Here is an 18,964-nt window from a genome sequence, read left to right on the forward strand (position 1 = left end):
CTCTTTGTGTGTGTGTGTGTATCTGTGTTCAGTTGCTAAGTCGTGTCCGACTCTTTGTGACCCCATGGACTGGGGCATGCCAGGTTTCCCTGTCCTTCATCTCCTAGAGTTTGTTAAAATTTGTGTCCATTGTGTTGATGCCACCCAACCATCTCATCCTGTCACCCCCTTCTCCTCCTGCCCTCAGTCTTTCCCAGCATCAGGGTCTTTTCAGTGAGTAGCTCTTCGTACTAGGTGGTCAAAGTATTGGAGTTTCAGCTTCAGTGGGTGGGTATTACAAGTAATGGATTACTGTCAAAATGTCACAGTACCTTCCATTTGGCCCACTGTTTTTGAGTAGAGGAGGAAAGAAAATGAATAATTTTCTTTCAGGATCAGGATCCAGGAAATTTAGTTCTTGGTGTTTGATCATCTGTAAAATGGAGATGATTTCTGCCCTCTTAATGGAAAATGGATGTAAAAATTTATAAAGTGTGGTATTCTACTTTTGGAGAACCCATGTCTGCTGATAACTGACTCAGTATTTTTTTCCTCTCAACTGGGGATTCCTTTTAATTAAACTTTCTATTTTGTATTGGAGTTTAGCTAATTAACAATGTAGTGATAGTTTCAGATGGACAGCAAAGGGACTCAGCAATACATATACATGTACCCATTCTCCCTCAAACTCCCTCCCCATCCAGGCTGCCACATAACATTGGGTGGAGTTCCCTGTCCTGTACAGTAGGTCCTTGTTAGTTATCCACTTAAAATACAGCAGTGTGTACATGTGTGCATTTTCAGCCACTTAGCCATGTTTGACTCTTTCACAACTCCATGAACTGCAGCCTGCCAGGCTCCTCTCCCCATGGGATTCTCCAGGCAAGAATACTGGAGTGGGGTTGATGTGCCCTTCTCCAGGGGATCTTCCCAACCCAGGGATTAAACCCACGTCTCCTGCATTGCAGGCGGATTCTTTTGAGCCGTCAGGGAAGCAGTGTCCATCCCAAACTCCCTAACTATCCCTTCTTCCCATCCTTCCCCTCAACCAGGTATTCTTAACCTTTTTAGAAGTCATACATCCCTTTGAGAATCTGACGAAAGGTACAGAACCCTCTTGCCAGAAAAATGCACATTAAAATGTCTGCATTCAATTTTAGGTAGTCAGTACAACTGGGAAGTTATATACCTCAAAGTGAGGAGCTCCCATACTATATCAAACTTGCTAACAGAAGAATCTGGGGCTTGGTCATGTAAAAGGATATGGAAATAAAAAGCAAAAGACACTGCCACGTAATGGACTCAGTGTAGCTGGTATAGTTATATTGGGAAATCAAAACACTAGGGTCAACTAAATTGTTAAGTCAGAGATTATGAAGTAAAATGTACAATTATCCTGAATTTCAAAGAACCACACTGATATTGCAGACTCCCTCCAATAAATAGGAATGTAATTTTTCCCACTCTTTTGTTATTGTTTCCATATTATATTCTCAGTTAAGCTCTACAATTAAAATTGTCATCTTTCCTGAGTTCATTTTGAACATAACTGTAAAACCTGCTGAACTTGAATCAGCTTCATCTCTATCTATAGGGAACATGAAACAATCTGATCAATATCTGAGGCCATCAATACCCTTAGTTTTAGTGATTGAAATGTTAAGCCACTTCATTTAAAAAGCCAATAGGGAGTTCCCTGGTGGTCCAATGGTTAAGACTCCACAGTTCCAATGCAGGGGATGCAGGTTGGATCCTGGTCAAGGAACTAGGGTCCCACATGGCACATGATGCAGGCAAAAAAATAAAATGGAATAAAATGCCAAAGGCATACAAATTACATGAGGTTTGGCTCCATCTGTATTGTTTATTAAAGAATTAAGATGAGTTTTCTTTTACACTCATAAAACCTACTACCTCAGACAAAAAGATTCAGCACTTATGAATAACTTCAGTCCTAACAGGCTCTATTAGATACAACTTTACTCTGTGATCATGCTAAAAAACATTAGAAAGAAATTATTTCCCATCATCAATTCTATCTCTTGCATTCAATAAACAAAGTCTAGTTCTATAAGAATATGCTTCCTGATTAATAACTGTAAAGCTCAGCACTCAAAATACTTATGTAAAAGGGTTTGCATATCAACAACACATTTGTGTTTACAAAATTCATTTTAGATACCAGTCATTAAGTTTCTGACCCCAAATTAATTGAAGGTTGTGGACTCACTTGGATTACTTATTTCAAGAAATATTTGCAGCATAAAATTCAAATAAAAATACTTAGAAGAGTCACTTGGAGTTCATTAGATTTTATGGCTAGTAGATAGGAAAGCCTTCCTCAGTGATCAATGCAAAGAAATAGAGGAAAAACAGAATGGGAAAGACTAGAGATCTCTTCAAGAAAATTAGAGATACCAAGGGAACAATTCATACAAAGATGGGCTCGATAAAGGACAGAAATGGTAGGGACCTAACAGAAGCAGAAGATATTAAGAAGAGGTGGCAAGAATACACAGAAGAACTGTACAAAAAGATGTTCATGACCAAGATAATTATGATGGTATGATCACTCACCTAGAGCCAGACATCCTGGAATGTGAAGTCAAGTGGGCCTAAGGAAGCATCACTATGAACAAAGCTAGTGGAGGTGATGGAATTCCAGTTGAGCTATTTCAAATCCTGAAAGATGATGCTGTGAAAGTGCTGCACTCAATATATCAGCAAATTTGGAAACCTCAGCAGTGGCCACAGGACTGGGAAAGGTCAGTTTTCATTCCAATCCCAAAGAAAGGCAATGCCAAAGAATGCTCAAACTACCACACAATTGCACTCATCTCACATGCTAGTAAAGTAATGCTCAAAATTCTCCAAGCCAGGCTTCAGCAATACGTCAATCGTGAACTCCTGATGTTCAAGCTGGTTTTAGAAAAGGCAGAGGAACCAGAGACCAAATTGCAAACATCTGGTGGATCATGGAAAAAGCAAGAGAGTTCCAGAAAAACATCTATTTCTGCTTTATTGACTATGCCAAAGCCTTTGACTGTGTGGATCACAATAAACTGTGGAAAATTCTGAAAGAGATGGGAATACCAGACCACCTGACCTGCCTCTTGAGAAACCTATATGCAGGTCAGGAAGCAACAGTTAGAACTGGACATGGAACAACAGACTGGTTCCAAATAGGAAAAGGAGGACGTCAAGGCCGTATATTGTCACCGTGCTTATTTAATTTATATGCAGAGTACATCATGAGAAACGCCTGACTGGAAGAAACACAAGCTGGAATCAAGATTGCCAGGAGAAATATCAATAACCTCAGATATGCAGATACCACCACCCTTATGGCAGAAAGTGAAGGGGAATGAAAAAGCCTCTTGATGAAAGTGAAAGTGGAGAGTGAAAAGTTGGCTTAAAGTTCAACATTCAGAAAGCGAAGATCATGGCATCTGGTCCCATCACTTCATGGGAAATAGATGGGGAAACAGTGGAAACAGTGTCAGACTATTTTTGGGGGCTCCAAAATCACTGCAGATGGTGATTGCAGCCATGAAATTAAAAGACGCTTGCTCCTTGGAAGGAAAGTTATGACCAACCTAGATAGCATACTGAAAAGCAGAGACATTCCTTTGCCAACAAAGGTCCATCTAGTCAAGGCTATGGTTTTTCCAGTGGTCATGTATGGATGTGAGAGTTGGATTGTGAAGAAGGCTGAGCGCCAAAGAATTGATGCTTTTGAACTGTGGTGTTGGAGAAGACTCTTGAGAGTCCCTTGGACTGCAAGGAGATCCAACCAGTCCTTTGTAAAGGAGATCAGCCCTGGGTGTTCTTTGGAAGGAATGATGCTAAAGCTGGAAACTCCAGTACTTTGGCCACCTCATGTGAAGAGTTGACTCACTGGAAAAGACTCTGATGCTGGGAGGGATTTGCGGGAAGAGGAAAAGGGGATGACAGAGGATGAGATGGCTGGATGGTATCACTGACTCGATGCATATGAATTTGAGTGAACTCCGGGAGTTGGTGATGGACAGGGAGGCCTGGAGTGCTGCGATACACGGGGTCACAGAGTCAGACAGGACTGAGCATCTGAACTGAACTGAATCATTTAAAATGTTTCCCTAAACTGAGATCAAATTTATACTTATTAATTTTCTTTTGTTCCAATTTAATTAGCAATTCAGAAGATTTTTACATATTTTAGCTGCAGTTCAAGCTTCACTAATTTTACTGACTTTAGAGCTACCAAAATTAAGAAAGTATCTTTATAAAGCCTTTAAAGGCTTAAGTGAGTTATCTAACTGATTTGAAAGAAGAATCAGGAGATTTAGCATTTTATTTTTTAGCTGCTGAAATACAAATCAAAATTCATTTTTGTTATACATCATGGTAGCAAACTTGACATTCTTTTCAATATGGTGTGATTTAATATAGGTACTTAAAAAGTTTCTTTTCATGTTTGGGAACGCAGGTACACCCGTGGTGGATTCATGTCAATGTATGGCAAAACCAATACAGTATTGTAAAGTAAAATAAAGTAAAAATAAAAATTGAAAAGAAAAAACAATGCATTTTACTTTGGAGGGAAACAGCTCATTAAAAAGACACTCGTACCAATGTGATTTTATTTCATTTTTTTCGTGGTTATGAATGCCAAGGACAGCATCCCCGAACCGAAAACTTGGTCCTCACAAGATATAAGTATTCCCCGATAACAAAAAAATTAAACCGTACTGTCAGAAAAAAACAGAAACATGTGGCATAGGCTTCTGAGTTATGATGTGTTTCAACTGTATGAAGGAACATTCTAGAATCTACCTAGAAACATTGGGAAAACAATTGGCCTGGTGCTACTGGGGTTGTTCTGCCTCAAAGGGGATAGAGGGTGCGTGATAGGGTGCTTAAGACTCACAACAGCCACATAATCACTTGCACAGAGTTAACCAAAATTCAATACAGATAATATAAAAGAGTAGAACAATGTCAACAGTTATTCAATGCCTGGAAAGCAAGTTGTAAGCTAAGAACAAATAACTCGGCAGGAACAATAGTAAACACGTTTACAAGACTTGGGAGATGAAAAACTTCATCATTCATAGATGATGTCTTGTACACACGTACATTAGTTACCAGCACATTAGGGAACAACCACAAAACAAAGTAAGACTAAATCCAAGCTGCTTAGCTTTCCACCATTCTCTTGAGTATCAAACCCAGCCCACCTTTGGCCACTTGTAGGGGTGTTTTCTTCTTTATTCTCAATGTAAATGCTTGCTCCTTGGGACACCAGCAATTTTGCTTCTTCCACTCTCTCTTCATCACAGGCTAAGTGTCTGAAATCAAGGACCACAGAGATTGATTAATCATTTCCAGTTCTATATAATGGTTAGGAGTTCCTGACAGGTAGTCTAAACTGCATATGGCTGTGTGATGCTGGAAAGTTATTAAATCTTGAAAGGAAAATCTATTTCCATGGAGAAGAGTGTTTATAAGTTAAAATTCAGTGGAATATAGCTTTAGAATCTCAGATCATAAATAACAATTCTGACCCTACTACAACAAAAGCGATCTAAATGCCAGCCTAAGGAACAATGCCCTCATTTTATGGAGATTAGTAGGTTACACCAAACACATACAATAATTCTGGGTTAGAATTTAGAAAAACCTCTCTATATAATCTGCTAATAGCAACTTGTGTGGTTTAAATATTGGAAAAGCAGTCTATAAAATTTTTATACCATCTGATTGTTATAGGCACTTTGTAGGTTAGCAGGGTATTATTATCACCATTTTACAGTTGAAATTGTGACTGGGGTTAAAGTCTTTGTATATGATGACGACACAGCTGAGCAGTGAGTTGGGCGGGGGTGGGTGGGGACCTTGTGAGGCACTTAACAGTTTACCGGGTAGAGTACTATACACTTAACATGTTATTTTATTTAACCTTAGGGAGGAAGGAATTTTACATATCTCATATTACAGATAAGAAAATCAGACTCAGGAAACTTAAGTAACTTCTCCAAGTTATTTAATATAGCTGTTAGGTGGCTGAGTTTGGATAGGGCAAATAGCATCTAACTATTCCTTAATCTTTGGCTCTTCCCAGGATGCAACACTGCCTGTGACTCCTAAATTTCCTCCAGGCCACCCTCCCTTTCTTATTTGGAGAAAAGGGCTAGAACATGCATGTTTTTCTAAATAAAGCCACTCAGAACTACAGAGAAAAATTTTAAAACAAAGAGTTAAGAAAACAATATTGAATCTTACTCTGGATTAAAAAGAAGACTCATAGATTTTCTGGTTCAAAAAGTCACCATTAAATAAAGAATAAAAGTGGCCAAGTACTGTAGAAGAAATATCAAGGTAGAGGATGGCTTCAGGTCATACATAGTCAATGCCAGATGCATTTGAGTTAAATGAAAAACAGTAACTAAACCAAACCAATGCAATGTTTTTTTCATAAAACAGCAATAAAATACAGGTGACTTAAGTGTACATAGCATAATAAGTGTTAGTCACTCAGTTGTGTCTGATTCTTTGTGACCCCGTGGACTATAGCCCGCCAGGCTCCTCTGTCTATGGGATTTCCCAGGCAAGAATACTGGAGTGAGTAGTCATTTCCTTCTCCAGGGGGATCTTCCCAACTCAGGGATCAAACCTGGGTCTCCTTCATTATAGGCAGATTCTTTACTGTTTGTGCCACCAGGAAGCCCAATAAATTTAAAGAGACTGGATCTACAATGAAAATGCCTGAGTTCTTGATTATAGCATGTGAAAGTATATTAGTTGCTATATCGTGTCCAACTCTTTGAACCCCATGGAATGTAGCCTGCCAGGCTCCTCTGTCCATGGAATTCTCCAGGCAAGAATACTAGAGTGGGTAGGCATTCCCTTCTCCAGGGGATCTTCCTGACCCAGGGATTGAACCTGGGTCTCCCGCATTGCAGGCAGATTCTTTACCATCTAGGCCACCAGGAAGCCCCAAAATACAGGCGAGTATTTATCTAACTTCAGGGTGAGGAAGTACTTTTCTAGCTGTGAGGGAAGATTAATAGATCTAACTATATAGAAGTCGAAAACTTCTGTCATTTCAAAAAATAAAATTTAAAGACACACTGGGAAAAATATTTTCAACTAGCATGGAAGAAGGTTAATATTTGTACTATGTCAAGGGTATACAAACAAATCAGTAAAATAAATTAATTTTCCAAAAGGAAACAGAGAAAGGGATATAGAAAGCTATAATTTAGAGAAGAAATATAGTCATAGGCACTAAAAATGTTTAGCTTCCTTGACAGCAAGAAAATGCAAGTTACAACTCTGAAACACCATTTTTCCTATAAGAAAAGGATATTTTCATGTTGGAGAGGGGTAATAGGCACTCTCAAACTGCTGTTGGGAGGAGGCAATAATACAACTCCTCTGGAAGTAATTTGGGAATATACAGCAACTGTTTTAAAATGTGTATCTGTTGACCCAGCAATTCTAGTTCTACACTAAGATACTAATCAGCAATATGGCCAAAGGTTTTTCATATAACGTTTGATCAATGTAGCATTAGTTATAATAGTGGAAAACTCAAAAAGCTTAAACATACAGTAACAGAGGAATTATTAAATTCTGGCATAAAATAGCATTGTGTATAGGCATTCAAAATCATTTTAGAAATATTTATTAACATTGGAAAATGCTTACACTATGAGGTAAAAAGCACAAGATATGAAACTACATACACAATATGGTTCCAATTTTTAAAAAGCATATGCAAAGTATTCATATTTACATATAAAAGACAGGGAGGAAATACATTAAAATGTTATCAGTGGTTATTTCTGGGTGACAAGATGATAGGCACTTTGAATTTTTATCTTTATACTTTTGTGTACCTTCAGGTTTTTTTGGCCATAAACAGGTATTATAAGCAGAATTAAAAAATGATGTGTAAGAATTAGTGCAAGAGGGCTAATGTCAGGTAGAATACAAATGACTGCTACTCGTCACTTACAGAGGAGTGTTACCCTCAGTGTCTTGGATGTTTGTGGAAGCTTTGTAGTACAGAAGAATATGAATCATCTTCAAGTTACCCTTGGCTGCTGCCCGGTGCATTGCTGTGGCCTCATAATGGTCCTTAGCATCTGGATTAGCTCCGCCTTCCAGTAACATGACAGCAATCTGGGAAGATGTAAAAGAAAACAATGCAGATATCTGTTAAAATCTGTGTTTGCGTAGAGGTTTAGAACTCAAAAGAAGAAGCCTGGCAATGGAACCCTACCTCATGCCTGTTTTTGGAAGCTGCATAATGTAGGGAGTACAGCCATTTTGATTGACAGCATTCACTTGAGCACCTTTTCCCAGAAGGGCTTTGACAATCTCATCTCGGCCAGCAGAAGCAGCAATATGAAGAGGAGACCAACCTGCCTGTGAAAGAGGTGGACAGAACACAAACCAGGCAGAAAAGTCACAGGGATTAATGCTAACATTAAGACAGGGTTTACAGAGCTGTGTATGAGTGGTTTTAAGAAAATACATTCTTTCCCTCATTAAGCACTGCAGGATATTTGGAAATCAGATACATACAAAAGAAAAGAATCCATAATTCTGTAACATGGAGACTACTTAAGACTAACTCTAATGTGTTTTTAAATAGGGATCGTAGGATATCAAACTTCGTTGAGTTGTATTTTCCAAAATTTCCACTTATCATCATGTTGTAGGAATTTTTCTGTCATTCTTTGGAATCATAACTTTATTGGCTGCATACTATTATGTAGATATACCTACTGTACTCAACTATTCCTCCATTATTTTTCTTTTTGCCATTATGTATATTACTTCCTCAAGCATCCTGGAAAGGAACCTGCTTACAAAAAGTTTTCACCCTTATTCTTCAGAAAGTGAAAGTAAAAGTCACTCAGTTGAGTCCAACTCTTTGTGACCCAATGGACATACAGTCCATGGAATTCTCCAGGCCAGAATACTGGAGTGGATAGCCATTCCCTTCTCCAGGGGATCTTCCCAACCCAGGGATCGAACCCAGATCTCCTGCATTACAGGCAGATTCTTTTCAGCTGAGCCACAAGGGAAGCACAAGAATACTGGAGAGGGTAGCCTACCCTTCTCCAGCAGATCTTCCCAACCCAGGAATCGAACCGGGATCTCCTGCTAGAAGTCTTACCCTAATATAACTAATACCATTGCACTAAATCTCTACATAACAAAAAGGTTCTAGGTCCTCATTCTAATATCTAGGCACTATTCACCAAAAAGTTTTTAACATAAGAAAAATGGGTTTGTGGTCTCTTAGAGGTCATTTCAATAAGCCTTGATCTGCATGCTTACCTTAAATTACAGGCTATAAGTGGCAAAATGAAATAATGCAACCACCAGTCCTGTATTTGGTCACTGGCGCCATGCTGCAACTTCTTAGTCATAAAGGTTAAAATTTATTTGTGACTTTAACTCTCGGGCTTCAGTAAACACCAGTCTGGACTCTAAAGATAAGAGGGAATTTATCGACTCTGCCTAGTACTCACATCATCTTTATCATTCACTGGCACTCCAAGTTGCAGCAAGAATTCAACAATTTCTGTATGTCCAGCTGAGCATGCCCAATGCAACGCTGTTCTGCTGTCCTACACGGGAAACAGAGAAGTAGTAAGATCAACATTCTTGAAAAGAAATAAAAGAACTAAGGCAAGAAAGCAGAACATACTAATCCTGAGCCAGTGAACATACGGTTTGGAAACAAGAAATGGAGAGGACTGGATCCTCAGGTAGGTAACCTTAAACTACATTACTTACATAAGACAGCCTAAGGTTTTAGTACCATGCGGAGAATACATTGATGAAAGTAGGTAATTTTGGGTAGAATAGACCCATGAAAACAACAGAGCAAAAACTTACTTCAGTGCTTTGGCAGAAACAGAGCTTTAGCTATGTACATATTTTTATGTCATGCACTGTGCTAAAAATTTTACGTCTATCAACTCCTGTAATCCCCATGATTCTATATAGTATATATTATCCCCATTTTACAGATCAGGGAACTAAGATTCCTCAAGGTAAGCAGCTTGTCCAAGGTCACATAGCTAGTAAATGGTGAAGTTAGGACACAAGCTAACTTCTTGAATTTTCTAGATGCTCTAGAAAGAACAAGTGAATCTTATGGAAAGGAAATGTTCATAAAACTAGTTGAGATTCCCTATATAGCCATTTAAAAACATACCACACGCAGAATTAGAAAGCAACATTATTAAAAAAAAAAGCTAGAAAGGAGTTTCTCAATAAGAATTTCTTACTCTTATTTTTTGCAGTGACTGCTATATTTCTTAGCTCTGTGTAAAAGAAAATAGTATTATAAGCTTTATTACAAAAATTTCAAACTCATATAAAAATAGGCCAATCACCTACATTGTGCAAATGTTTTCTAATATTTGCTTCATCTGTTTTTCCCTTAAAGAGATTTTAAAACCAAATCTTAAATATCATGACTTTTCATCCCTAAGTATTTGGGTGTCTAAAAATCACTTTGTTGTTGTTTAGTCAGTTTAATCGGTAAGTCCTGTCCAACTCTTTGTGACCCCATGGACTGTAGCCTGCCAGACTCCTTTGTCCATGGGATTTCCAGACAAGAATACTAGGTTGCCATTTCCTTCTCCATAATAATACTTTACTACATAGCTATTACACTGATTAAAATTAACTCTAACTCCTTTATAACATCAAATACCCAGTCTGTATTCAGATTTCCCCAACAGTGCCCCAAATATCTTTTTGCAGTTAGCTTGTTTTCAATCGGGGTCCATACAAGGTCCACAAGTTGCAACAGTTGTTTCTTAAGTCTTTTGATCCTGAATAGTTTCTCCCTTTTTATGCCACTGACTTGATGAAGAATGGTTAGAAGTATTATTAAATCTTAATTTAACTGTGTTAAATTAAATCTAAAGTATTAAACATTACCAGACCAAACTAAAGGCAAACTAGGCAAAGGGATTTTTCAGGTTGAGCAGCAAAGGAAAGTTCTAGAGAAGTCTCCCAACTTCTAATTCTCTTCTCAAAGACACAAAATGGAGATTTTTAATTATGTGACACTATCTTGCTAGTGCTTAGCACGGTGCCTGTCAAACAGGAAGCAATCTATAAATGTTTGTTGGCTTACTGAGGGCACCATGATTCTTTCTAGAAACTCAGGGTGAAAGCATGAGGGTTCTTTACGTAGGAGAGCAGAAAGAAACATTCCCAAGGTCCACTCTCTTTTGTTTAACTTCTGCCTAAACTGCCCATTCATCCTCCAGGGAAACCTCATTCATTTTTCAAGATACAGTCAACCTTCCCTCTTTTGCAAAGTCTTTAGGGTTAGAACATTGGGCTTTCCTAAGCCAGATTAAATCAGGTCCTTCCATGATATGTTCTGAAGGCACCACGTCAACTTCTCTCCCGAAGAATACCACAATTAGAATCGGACATATGATTTGGGATTACTTTATCCACGTCTGCTCCTTCCAGTAACTGCCTGACACAGACGAGGCGTTCAGTTACACATGTTGCCCCGAATAAAATCACTAATAAAAGCAAAGAAATCCATTACAAAAATCCAAAACTTTCCTTCTCACAGATGCCTCAAAGATTGGGCATTTCTGAGAAATGAGCTAAACGTTCTAGAAATATCCTAAATACAGCGAGCTAAGTACCAGGCCAAAGGGGAGGGGGAAACATTGGCACTTTGCGGGGCTAGACTGGGCCGCTCTATCCCGAGTCCTGAGGTGACCCAGGGATAGGGATGGGGAGGCGGGGGCGGGAATCCCGCCCTCTCGGAACCGGCCTCCCCTGTACTGGGCAGGGCTGCGCAGCCACGTTGTCTCCGCCGCCGCCGCCGCCGCCTCCGCCGCCGCCTGCGGAGAGGGTCCAGCGCTGCTTTACCTGGTCAGTCCTAGTGGCCAGGGACTTATCCGCCAGGATCCTCTCCTTTAACTCCTCCAGCTTCCCGCTGTAGGCCAGGTTGCAGATCATTAGGTTAGACACACACCCCTCCATTTCGCTTTCCCAGGATCTCCGTGCAGCCAGATCCACCACCTCCTCACGTCACAGGCTCCGAGCGCCAATCAAAAGAGCCCGTAGAGCTCCACCAATCACCATCCTCTCTTGTTCCTTTGCTTTTCCCATCGCAGGGCGCCTCTGGGAGTTGCAGTCTGAGTGCATTTCCGGGCAGGGAGGCGCAGTCGCCACTCTCCCGACTCTGCCCCTAGTGGGGCGGAACTACCAGTCCCAGGGTCCCGTGCGGCCGCCGTAGTCAAGTGGCTGGTGGAATTGGCCCAGGATGACAGCTGGAGAATGGAGTCAGGTATGGGGAGCCGTGTAGAACCGGGGTGGGTGGTCGCTGTTGGGGCACTAAGTCAGTGACGCGAAATGGGCGCGGGGTCATGGCAAGAGAGTTATGGAAGCCAAAACGTCCTGTCTGGGGGCCCTGACCTGCAGTGGTAAGCGGAAGGAAAACGATAGCAGCTGAATATTACCTCCTGAGCTCGAACCAGTGCCTGCGGCCACCCTCCCCATCGCTCCTGCCGCTGCCAAAGGATTGAAAGGAAATAGGACTTAATTACGCTGACATTTCGGTGGAGTGGCATTAGGGCAGAATTCTGCCACAACAGTGATAGCATATGACACTAAGGTGATGTGCCAGGGTGATGCCAAAGGCAGGGTGTGATGCCATAGGAGCTATTTGATATCTAAGAGATCTCACGGGGTCCATGGCGTGGTGACATAACAACTTGAGGGTCATTTTGACACTGTCTATAGCGTTGACTCTCTAATATCACGATAATAAAGGTGACATCGAAGTTTTGCTAGACTATTAAGCTAATAGTGTTTCTATTTATGGGAATCCTAAATAGTGCCACAGCAGAAGAGATGCACGGCTTATCCTTTATAGGGGATATCCAGACTGGCATCATACCACAGCTAAGTTATGATAAGAATATACTCAAGAAGGAGACTGATTATATTTACCCTGTTATAGTGTAGAACAGGGCTTGGCAACTTTTCTGTGAAGAGCTATATAGTAAATATCTTGAGACTTTGTGAGTCAAAAGGCAAAATTATAGGATCTATACTAAGGACGGGCTTCCCTGGTGGCTCAGATGGTAAAGAATCTGCCTGCAATGCAGGAGACCATGGTTAGATCAGGAAGATCCTGTAGAGAAGGGAGTGGCTACCCATTCCAGTGTTTTTGCCTCCAGAGTTCGCCGGACATGGGGTTACAAAGAGTCGGACAGGACTGAGCGACTAATATACTAAGGGCATTATGCCAAAACTAGGTAATGATAACAATACACTCAAGAAGGAGACTGATTATATTTATCCTGTAATAGTGTAGAACACGGTTCTGTAAAGAACCAGATAGCAAATATTTTAGGCTCTGTGGGCCAAAAAACAAAATCGAGGATAATGTGTAGGTACTTATATGACAAAGGAGAAAACAAATTTCAGCAAATGTTTATTGATAAAATTCAAAGTAATAATAATTGAGCACTTATTTTAGGTAATACAGGACAACTAATGAGAATAATGAAATTCTTTTTTGGGTAACATTTTGTTTATTTGGGGCTAATAGTATTCTGTTATCGAAATAGTTTCAAATGTTCATGTTAATGCTCATCTATAATGAGATTTTACACATTTCATCTTTATAAATGTCTTTTCACACAGATAGGTTGCATGCACAAACATATTCTTGGTATTTTTCAGTTAAATTTCAGAATAGTGTGAGGTTTATGGAAAAGTTGGGAAGATAATGCAGAATTCCCATGTGCCCTTCACCCAGTTTCCCCTACTCTTCCTTTCCTATTTCTAATAACTTTATTAGGATATGTTTTTCATATAAAATTCACCCATTTCAAGTGTATAGTTCAATATTTTTAGTAACTTTATTGAATGATGCAACCATAATCATAATGTTTTAGAACATTTTCACTTCCCCCGTAAATCCCTCATACTCATTTTTTACAATTAACCCTCATTCCCACTCCCAACTCCAGGTAACCACTGATCTATTTTCTGTCTCTATAAATTTGCATATTCTGGACATTTCATCTGAATTAAATCAAGTAAGAAGTGGTCTTTTGTGCCTGGCTTCTTTCACTTAGCATATTTTTGAGGTTCCTCCATATTGTAGCATGTACCAGTACTTCATTAATTTTTATTGCCAATGTGTATGAATCATACAAAAATCTTTTGTGTTTAGCTTCTTTCACTTAGCATAAGGTTTCTGAAGTTTTTCCAAATTGTAGTATGTATCAGTACTTCATTTTAATGGCTAAATAATATTCTGCTGTGTGGCTTTCCATATTTCACTTATCCATTCATCAGTTGGCTGGCTTCTGCCTTTTGTTTATTATGAATAATGCTGCTGTAAACATTCATGTACATGTTTCTGTGCAGATATATGCTTTCATTTCTCTTGGTACCTGTCTAGGAGTAAAATTGCTGGGCCATATGGAATTCTATGTTTAAATTTTTGAGGAACTGCCAGAATTTACCAAAGTGGCCGTATATATTTCCCTCCCATTAGCAATGTACATTCTCCTCCACATCTTTACCAACACTTGTTAATGTCTATTTTTTTATTACAGCCATTCTAGTGGGTGCAAAGTGGTATCGCATTGTGATTTTGTTGTTTTGATTTGTAACAGCATGGAAAGTGTATAAAGCATGTTGGCATCACTTATGATTCAAACAGTGTTAGCTGTTGAAATGACTTTCCTACTGTATAAGTTTCACATATAAGTGCTCTTTTGTCTTGTAATTTTAGGTTGAATTAATTAAGAAACATTATTAAGTGTGGAGCAAAAGCTAATGTCCAGGGCCATTTGGTGTTTGGTATTAGTGGGTGAAGGCAGTTCTTCCAACAGGTGAAAAATGTAAAAGTCATTCATACCTTCCTTACCTTAAGGAAAATATAAAGTGGACCTAATTTGACTTGCCAGATGTAGCTTGCTAATGGCTGGTGTATAGTGAAAGTGTCCTGTATTTAGTAGGTGTTCAATAAATATCCAGTTGATTTCAGAGGTACAGCAGGCTTGTTGTGTGGTACTCACAAAGGATTGGGTATAGTAGCATTTAACTATAATAATACATCAAAAAATTGGATTTGATTGCCAGAAACAGCTGGAGACAAACTCCAAGTGCCCCTACTACTGAGTGACTTGTTTGGATAACCTTTTATAGATGGTGTGTTGTACTTTTAAATTATTTGATATGACTGGGTAGTTAGCTTTCAATTCTGAATCCTTTAAGTACAAGGGTAAGGTATTCTTTCACTTTTTGAAAGCTGCAAGACAAATAGATCTCTAAGGGAGAAGATGTCTTCTCTTTTGTTACTGTCCCCAAGTATGGAGTAACAGTGTCATTACTGTTTATTTATCAAGAGTCAAAGGGGGCCCTGTTAGGGATGGACTCCCCTGCTACTTGTACAATTGAATATTCCCTTTTCTACTGGTCATCTAGAGTCTATGTCCTCACTTCAGTTCAGTCGCTCAGTCGTGTCTGACTCTTTGCGACCCCATGAATTGCAGCATGCCAGGCTCCCGGAGTTCACTCAGACTCACGTCCATCGAGTCGGTGATGCCATCCAGCCATCTCATCCTCTGTCGTCTCCTTCTCCTCCTGCCCCCAGTCCCTCCCAGCATCAGAGTCATTTCCAATAAGTCAAGTCTTTGCATGAGGTAGCCAAAGTATTGGAGTTTCAGCTTTAGCATCAGTCCTTCCAAAGAACACCCAGGACTGATCTCCTTTAGAATGGACTGGTTGGATCTCCTTGCAGTCCAAGGGACTCTCAAGAGTCTTCTCCAATACCACAGTTCAAAAGCATCGATTCTTTGGCACTCAGCTTTCTTCACAGTCCAACTCTCACATCCATACATGACCACTGGAAAATCCATAGCCTTGACTAGACAGACCTTTGTGGCAAAGTCCGAGAACAAGCCAAATCCATCGTCTGGACTTCAAGAATAATATTTACAGATCACATGTGTCAGGTATTGCACTTTTCTCATTTAGTCTTTCACAACATCCCTTTGAGGGAATTTCCATTATTCCCCACCCTTAAAAAAAAGGGGGTGGAATACAGGCACAGAGAAGCAAATAGCATGCTTGGGGTCACACAACTTGGCAAAGGTTGGAGCTAAAATGGTAATCCAGTGCTATTCTACCCTAAAACCCTAGCACTTAAACACTGCAACATACTGCTCAGTATTGCTGAAGATAAGATTATGTGTAAATGAAAACCTCAGATAATGCAATACTAATTCCTGTCAGAGCTCTTTGGGCTGTAACACTACCTATGATTGTGGGAAATGACATGTTTTTCATGCTCTAGAGCAACACTGTCCAACAGAACTTTTTGTGATGATGGAAAAGTTCTGTATCTAAGGGGTTCTGATATGGTAGCCATTAGTCACGTTGAACACTTGAAATGTATCTGGGAACTACATTTTAAATTTGATTTTAATTTTTAAAAATTTAAATAGCTTCATATGGCTAGTAGTTATCATTTTGTGTCCAAGGAGGGAGAGGCAGGTTTCCGCTATTTGCTCCTTTCTAATTAGCACTAAACATTTTACCCAGTGCAAATATTCTTTCCCTAGCACAGCTGGAAATGAATATATTCTGTAGTGAAACAAACTTGAGGACATCCTACACAGGGCATACACAAATCAGTTAACTGTGTGACAGTCGTAGGAATAGGTTCTGGCTTATCCATTATGAAACTTCTTCATTCCCACCACTTACTAGATAAAGTTTGAACAACTAGCCTGAAGACACTTTGTGAATGTTTTTTCATTGTTTGCAGAATTTTTCATTGTTTGTTTATGTGACTAATTGCAAGCAATTCATAATAGCCAGTTGGCTGGTTTAAGGTGAGACATTTTAATCTGTGGCTCTAATATTTTTTAGCACATGTTTTAATCCTACAAATAAAAATGATCTTGGTATTGTATGTCACTGGCCTATGCAAAGCTTCCCCATTTAAAATGTCTCTTCATAAAACTGCATGTTATTATAGGCCATTATTATAATATTTTATTTACTTGCTCCTTGGGTTTTAGCTTCCACACTCTTGTTTTCTGAGTTACTTGCTTTATAAATGGTTTATTTTTTAACTTATGATATATAATGAAGGATTTCCAAGAAGTTGCAAAACAGTACAGAAATGCTCCATATATTCTTCATCCTGTTTAGTCCAATCATTACATTTTACATACTTATACTACAATATAAAAACTAGGAAACTGACACTAGAATGTTGTAGGATGTACAGGTCTATGTTATTTTATCACTTGTGTAGATTTGTGCAACCATGATTGCAACCAAGATGTAGAAATATTCCTTCACTAGAAAGCTACCCTTCATAGGCACAGCTAACACCCCCATCATCCATAACCCCTGCCAAATATGAATTTGTTTTCCTACTCTATAATTTTGTCCTTTTGAGAATTTTATGTAAATGAAGTCATAAAGAATGTGATTTTTTCCATTTTTTCTGCTTTGTTCAATGACCTTGTGATCTATCCAAGTTGATACATGTATCAATAATCTGTTCTTTTTGTTGGTGAGGAGTGTTTCATGCTATGGATATACTACAGTTTGTTTAACCATTCACCTAATTAGGGACAGTTTGGTTATTTGCATTTTGGGGCTGTTATAGATAAAACTATTATAAACATCTGAGTATAGAATTTGGGTAGATATAACTTTCCAGTGGGCTTCCCGGAGTTTCAGAGGTAAAGAATTCACCTGTAATGCAGGAGACTCTGGTATGATCCCTGGGTTGGGAGGATCCCTGAAGGAGGAAAGAACAACCTATTCCAGTATTCTTGCCTGGAGAATCCATGGACAGAGGAGCCTGGCAGGCTTCCGTTCATAGGGTTGCAAAGAGTGCAACACAACTGAAGTGACTTTAGCATGCACAACTTTCCAGTATTCTTGCCTGGATAATCCCATGGACCGAGGAACCTGGCAGGCTATAGTGCATGGAGTTGCAAAGAGTCAGACACCACTGAGCAACTGAGCACAACTTTCATTTGTCTGAGATGTATGCCCAGAAAAGTCGTTTCTGGGTCATATGGTAAGTGTGGGCATAGCTAGTGGCTCAGTGGTAAAGAATCTGTCTGCAATGCAGGAGCTGCAGTAGATGCAGGTTTGATCCCTGGGTTGGGAAAATCCCCTGGAGAAGGGAAAGGCAACCCACTCCAGTGTTCTTGCCTGGAGAATCCATGGACAGAGGAGCCTCGAGGGGTACAGTCCATAGTGTTGCAAAGAGTCCAATATGACTGAAGTGACTTAGCATGCATGCATGTGGCAAGTGTATGTTTAGTTTTTAAAGAAATTTTCCAGAGTGACTGTATAGCATTTTACACTCCCATCAGTATATGAGAGATCTGGTTTCTTTGCATCCTTGAAGCTGTTGTCATTGTTTTTATTTTATCCATTCTTGCATATTGGTATTGTTGCAGTCAAAATCTTGGTTTTCTCTGCCAACCAAAGCCAAATAAAAATCATGGAGAGTTTGGAGGAAACAGAAAGACGACTTTAATCCTCAACTAGCAGAGGGGAGATACAGCAGGCTTATGCCTTAAGAACTGTGTCCCCCTCCTACCATGAGGAGTCTAGGAAGGCTTGCAGTCAGGGCTTGGCGATGAGGAGCAAAGGTATAAGGCTCTTGTATTCTTCTTCCATAGTCAACAAAATAGTCCGAAATGCAGTACTTGGATGTAATCTCAAAAATGACAGAATGATCTCTGTTCGTTTCCAAGGCAAATCATTCAATATCACAGTAATCCAAGTCTATGCCCTGACCAGTAACACTGAAGAAGCTGAAGTTGAATGGTTCTATGAAGACCTACAAGACCTTCTAGAAATAACACCCCAAGAAGATGTCCTTTTCATTATAGGAGACTGGAATGCAAAAGTAGGAAGTCAAGAAATACCTGGA

At 39.5% G+C, this 18,964-nt stretch overlaps 1 protein-coding gene, 1 long non-coding RNA gene and 1 pseudogene across 19 annotated transcripts in view; 2 read left to right on the plus strand and 1 right to left on the minus strand.

Annotated features, from left to right (window-relative positions):
• FGGY (FGGY carbohydrate kinase domain containing) overlaps positions 1–18,964 on the plus strand; it is a 625,499-nt gene that overhangs the window by 301,630 nt on the left and 304,905 nt on the right. The window lies entirely within an intron of this gene.
• LOC121819420 (26S proteasome non-ATPase regulatory subunit 10-like) lies at positions 1,819–12,036 on the minus strand (annotated as a pseudogene).
• LOC132659215 (uncharacterized) overlaps positions 9,555–18,964 on the plus strand; it is a 47,783-nt gene continuing 38,373 nt past the window's right edge. The window contains exon 1 of the long non-coding RNA XR_009599339.1: positions 9,555–9,749. This is a non-coding gene — a long non-coding RNA (uncharacterized LOC132659215). The remainder of the gene's footprint in view (positions 9,750–18,964) is intronic.

The sequence above is a fragment of the Ovis aries genome, chromosome 1 (assembly GCF_016772045.2).
Source record: "Ovis aries strain OAR_USU_Benz2616 breed Rambouillet chromosome 1, ARS-UI_Ramb_v3.0, whole genome shotgun sequence".
NCBI lineage: Eukaryota > Metazoa > Chordata > Mammalia > Artiodactyla > Bovidae > Ovis > Ovis aries.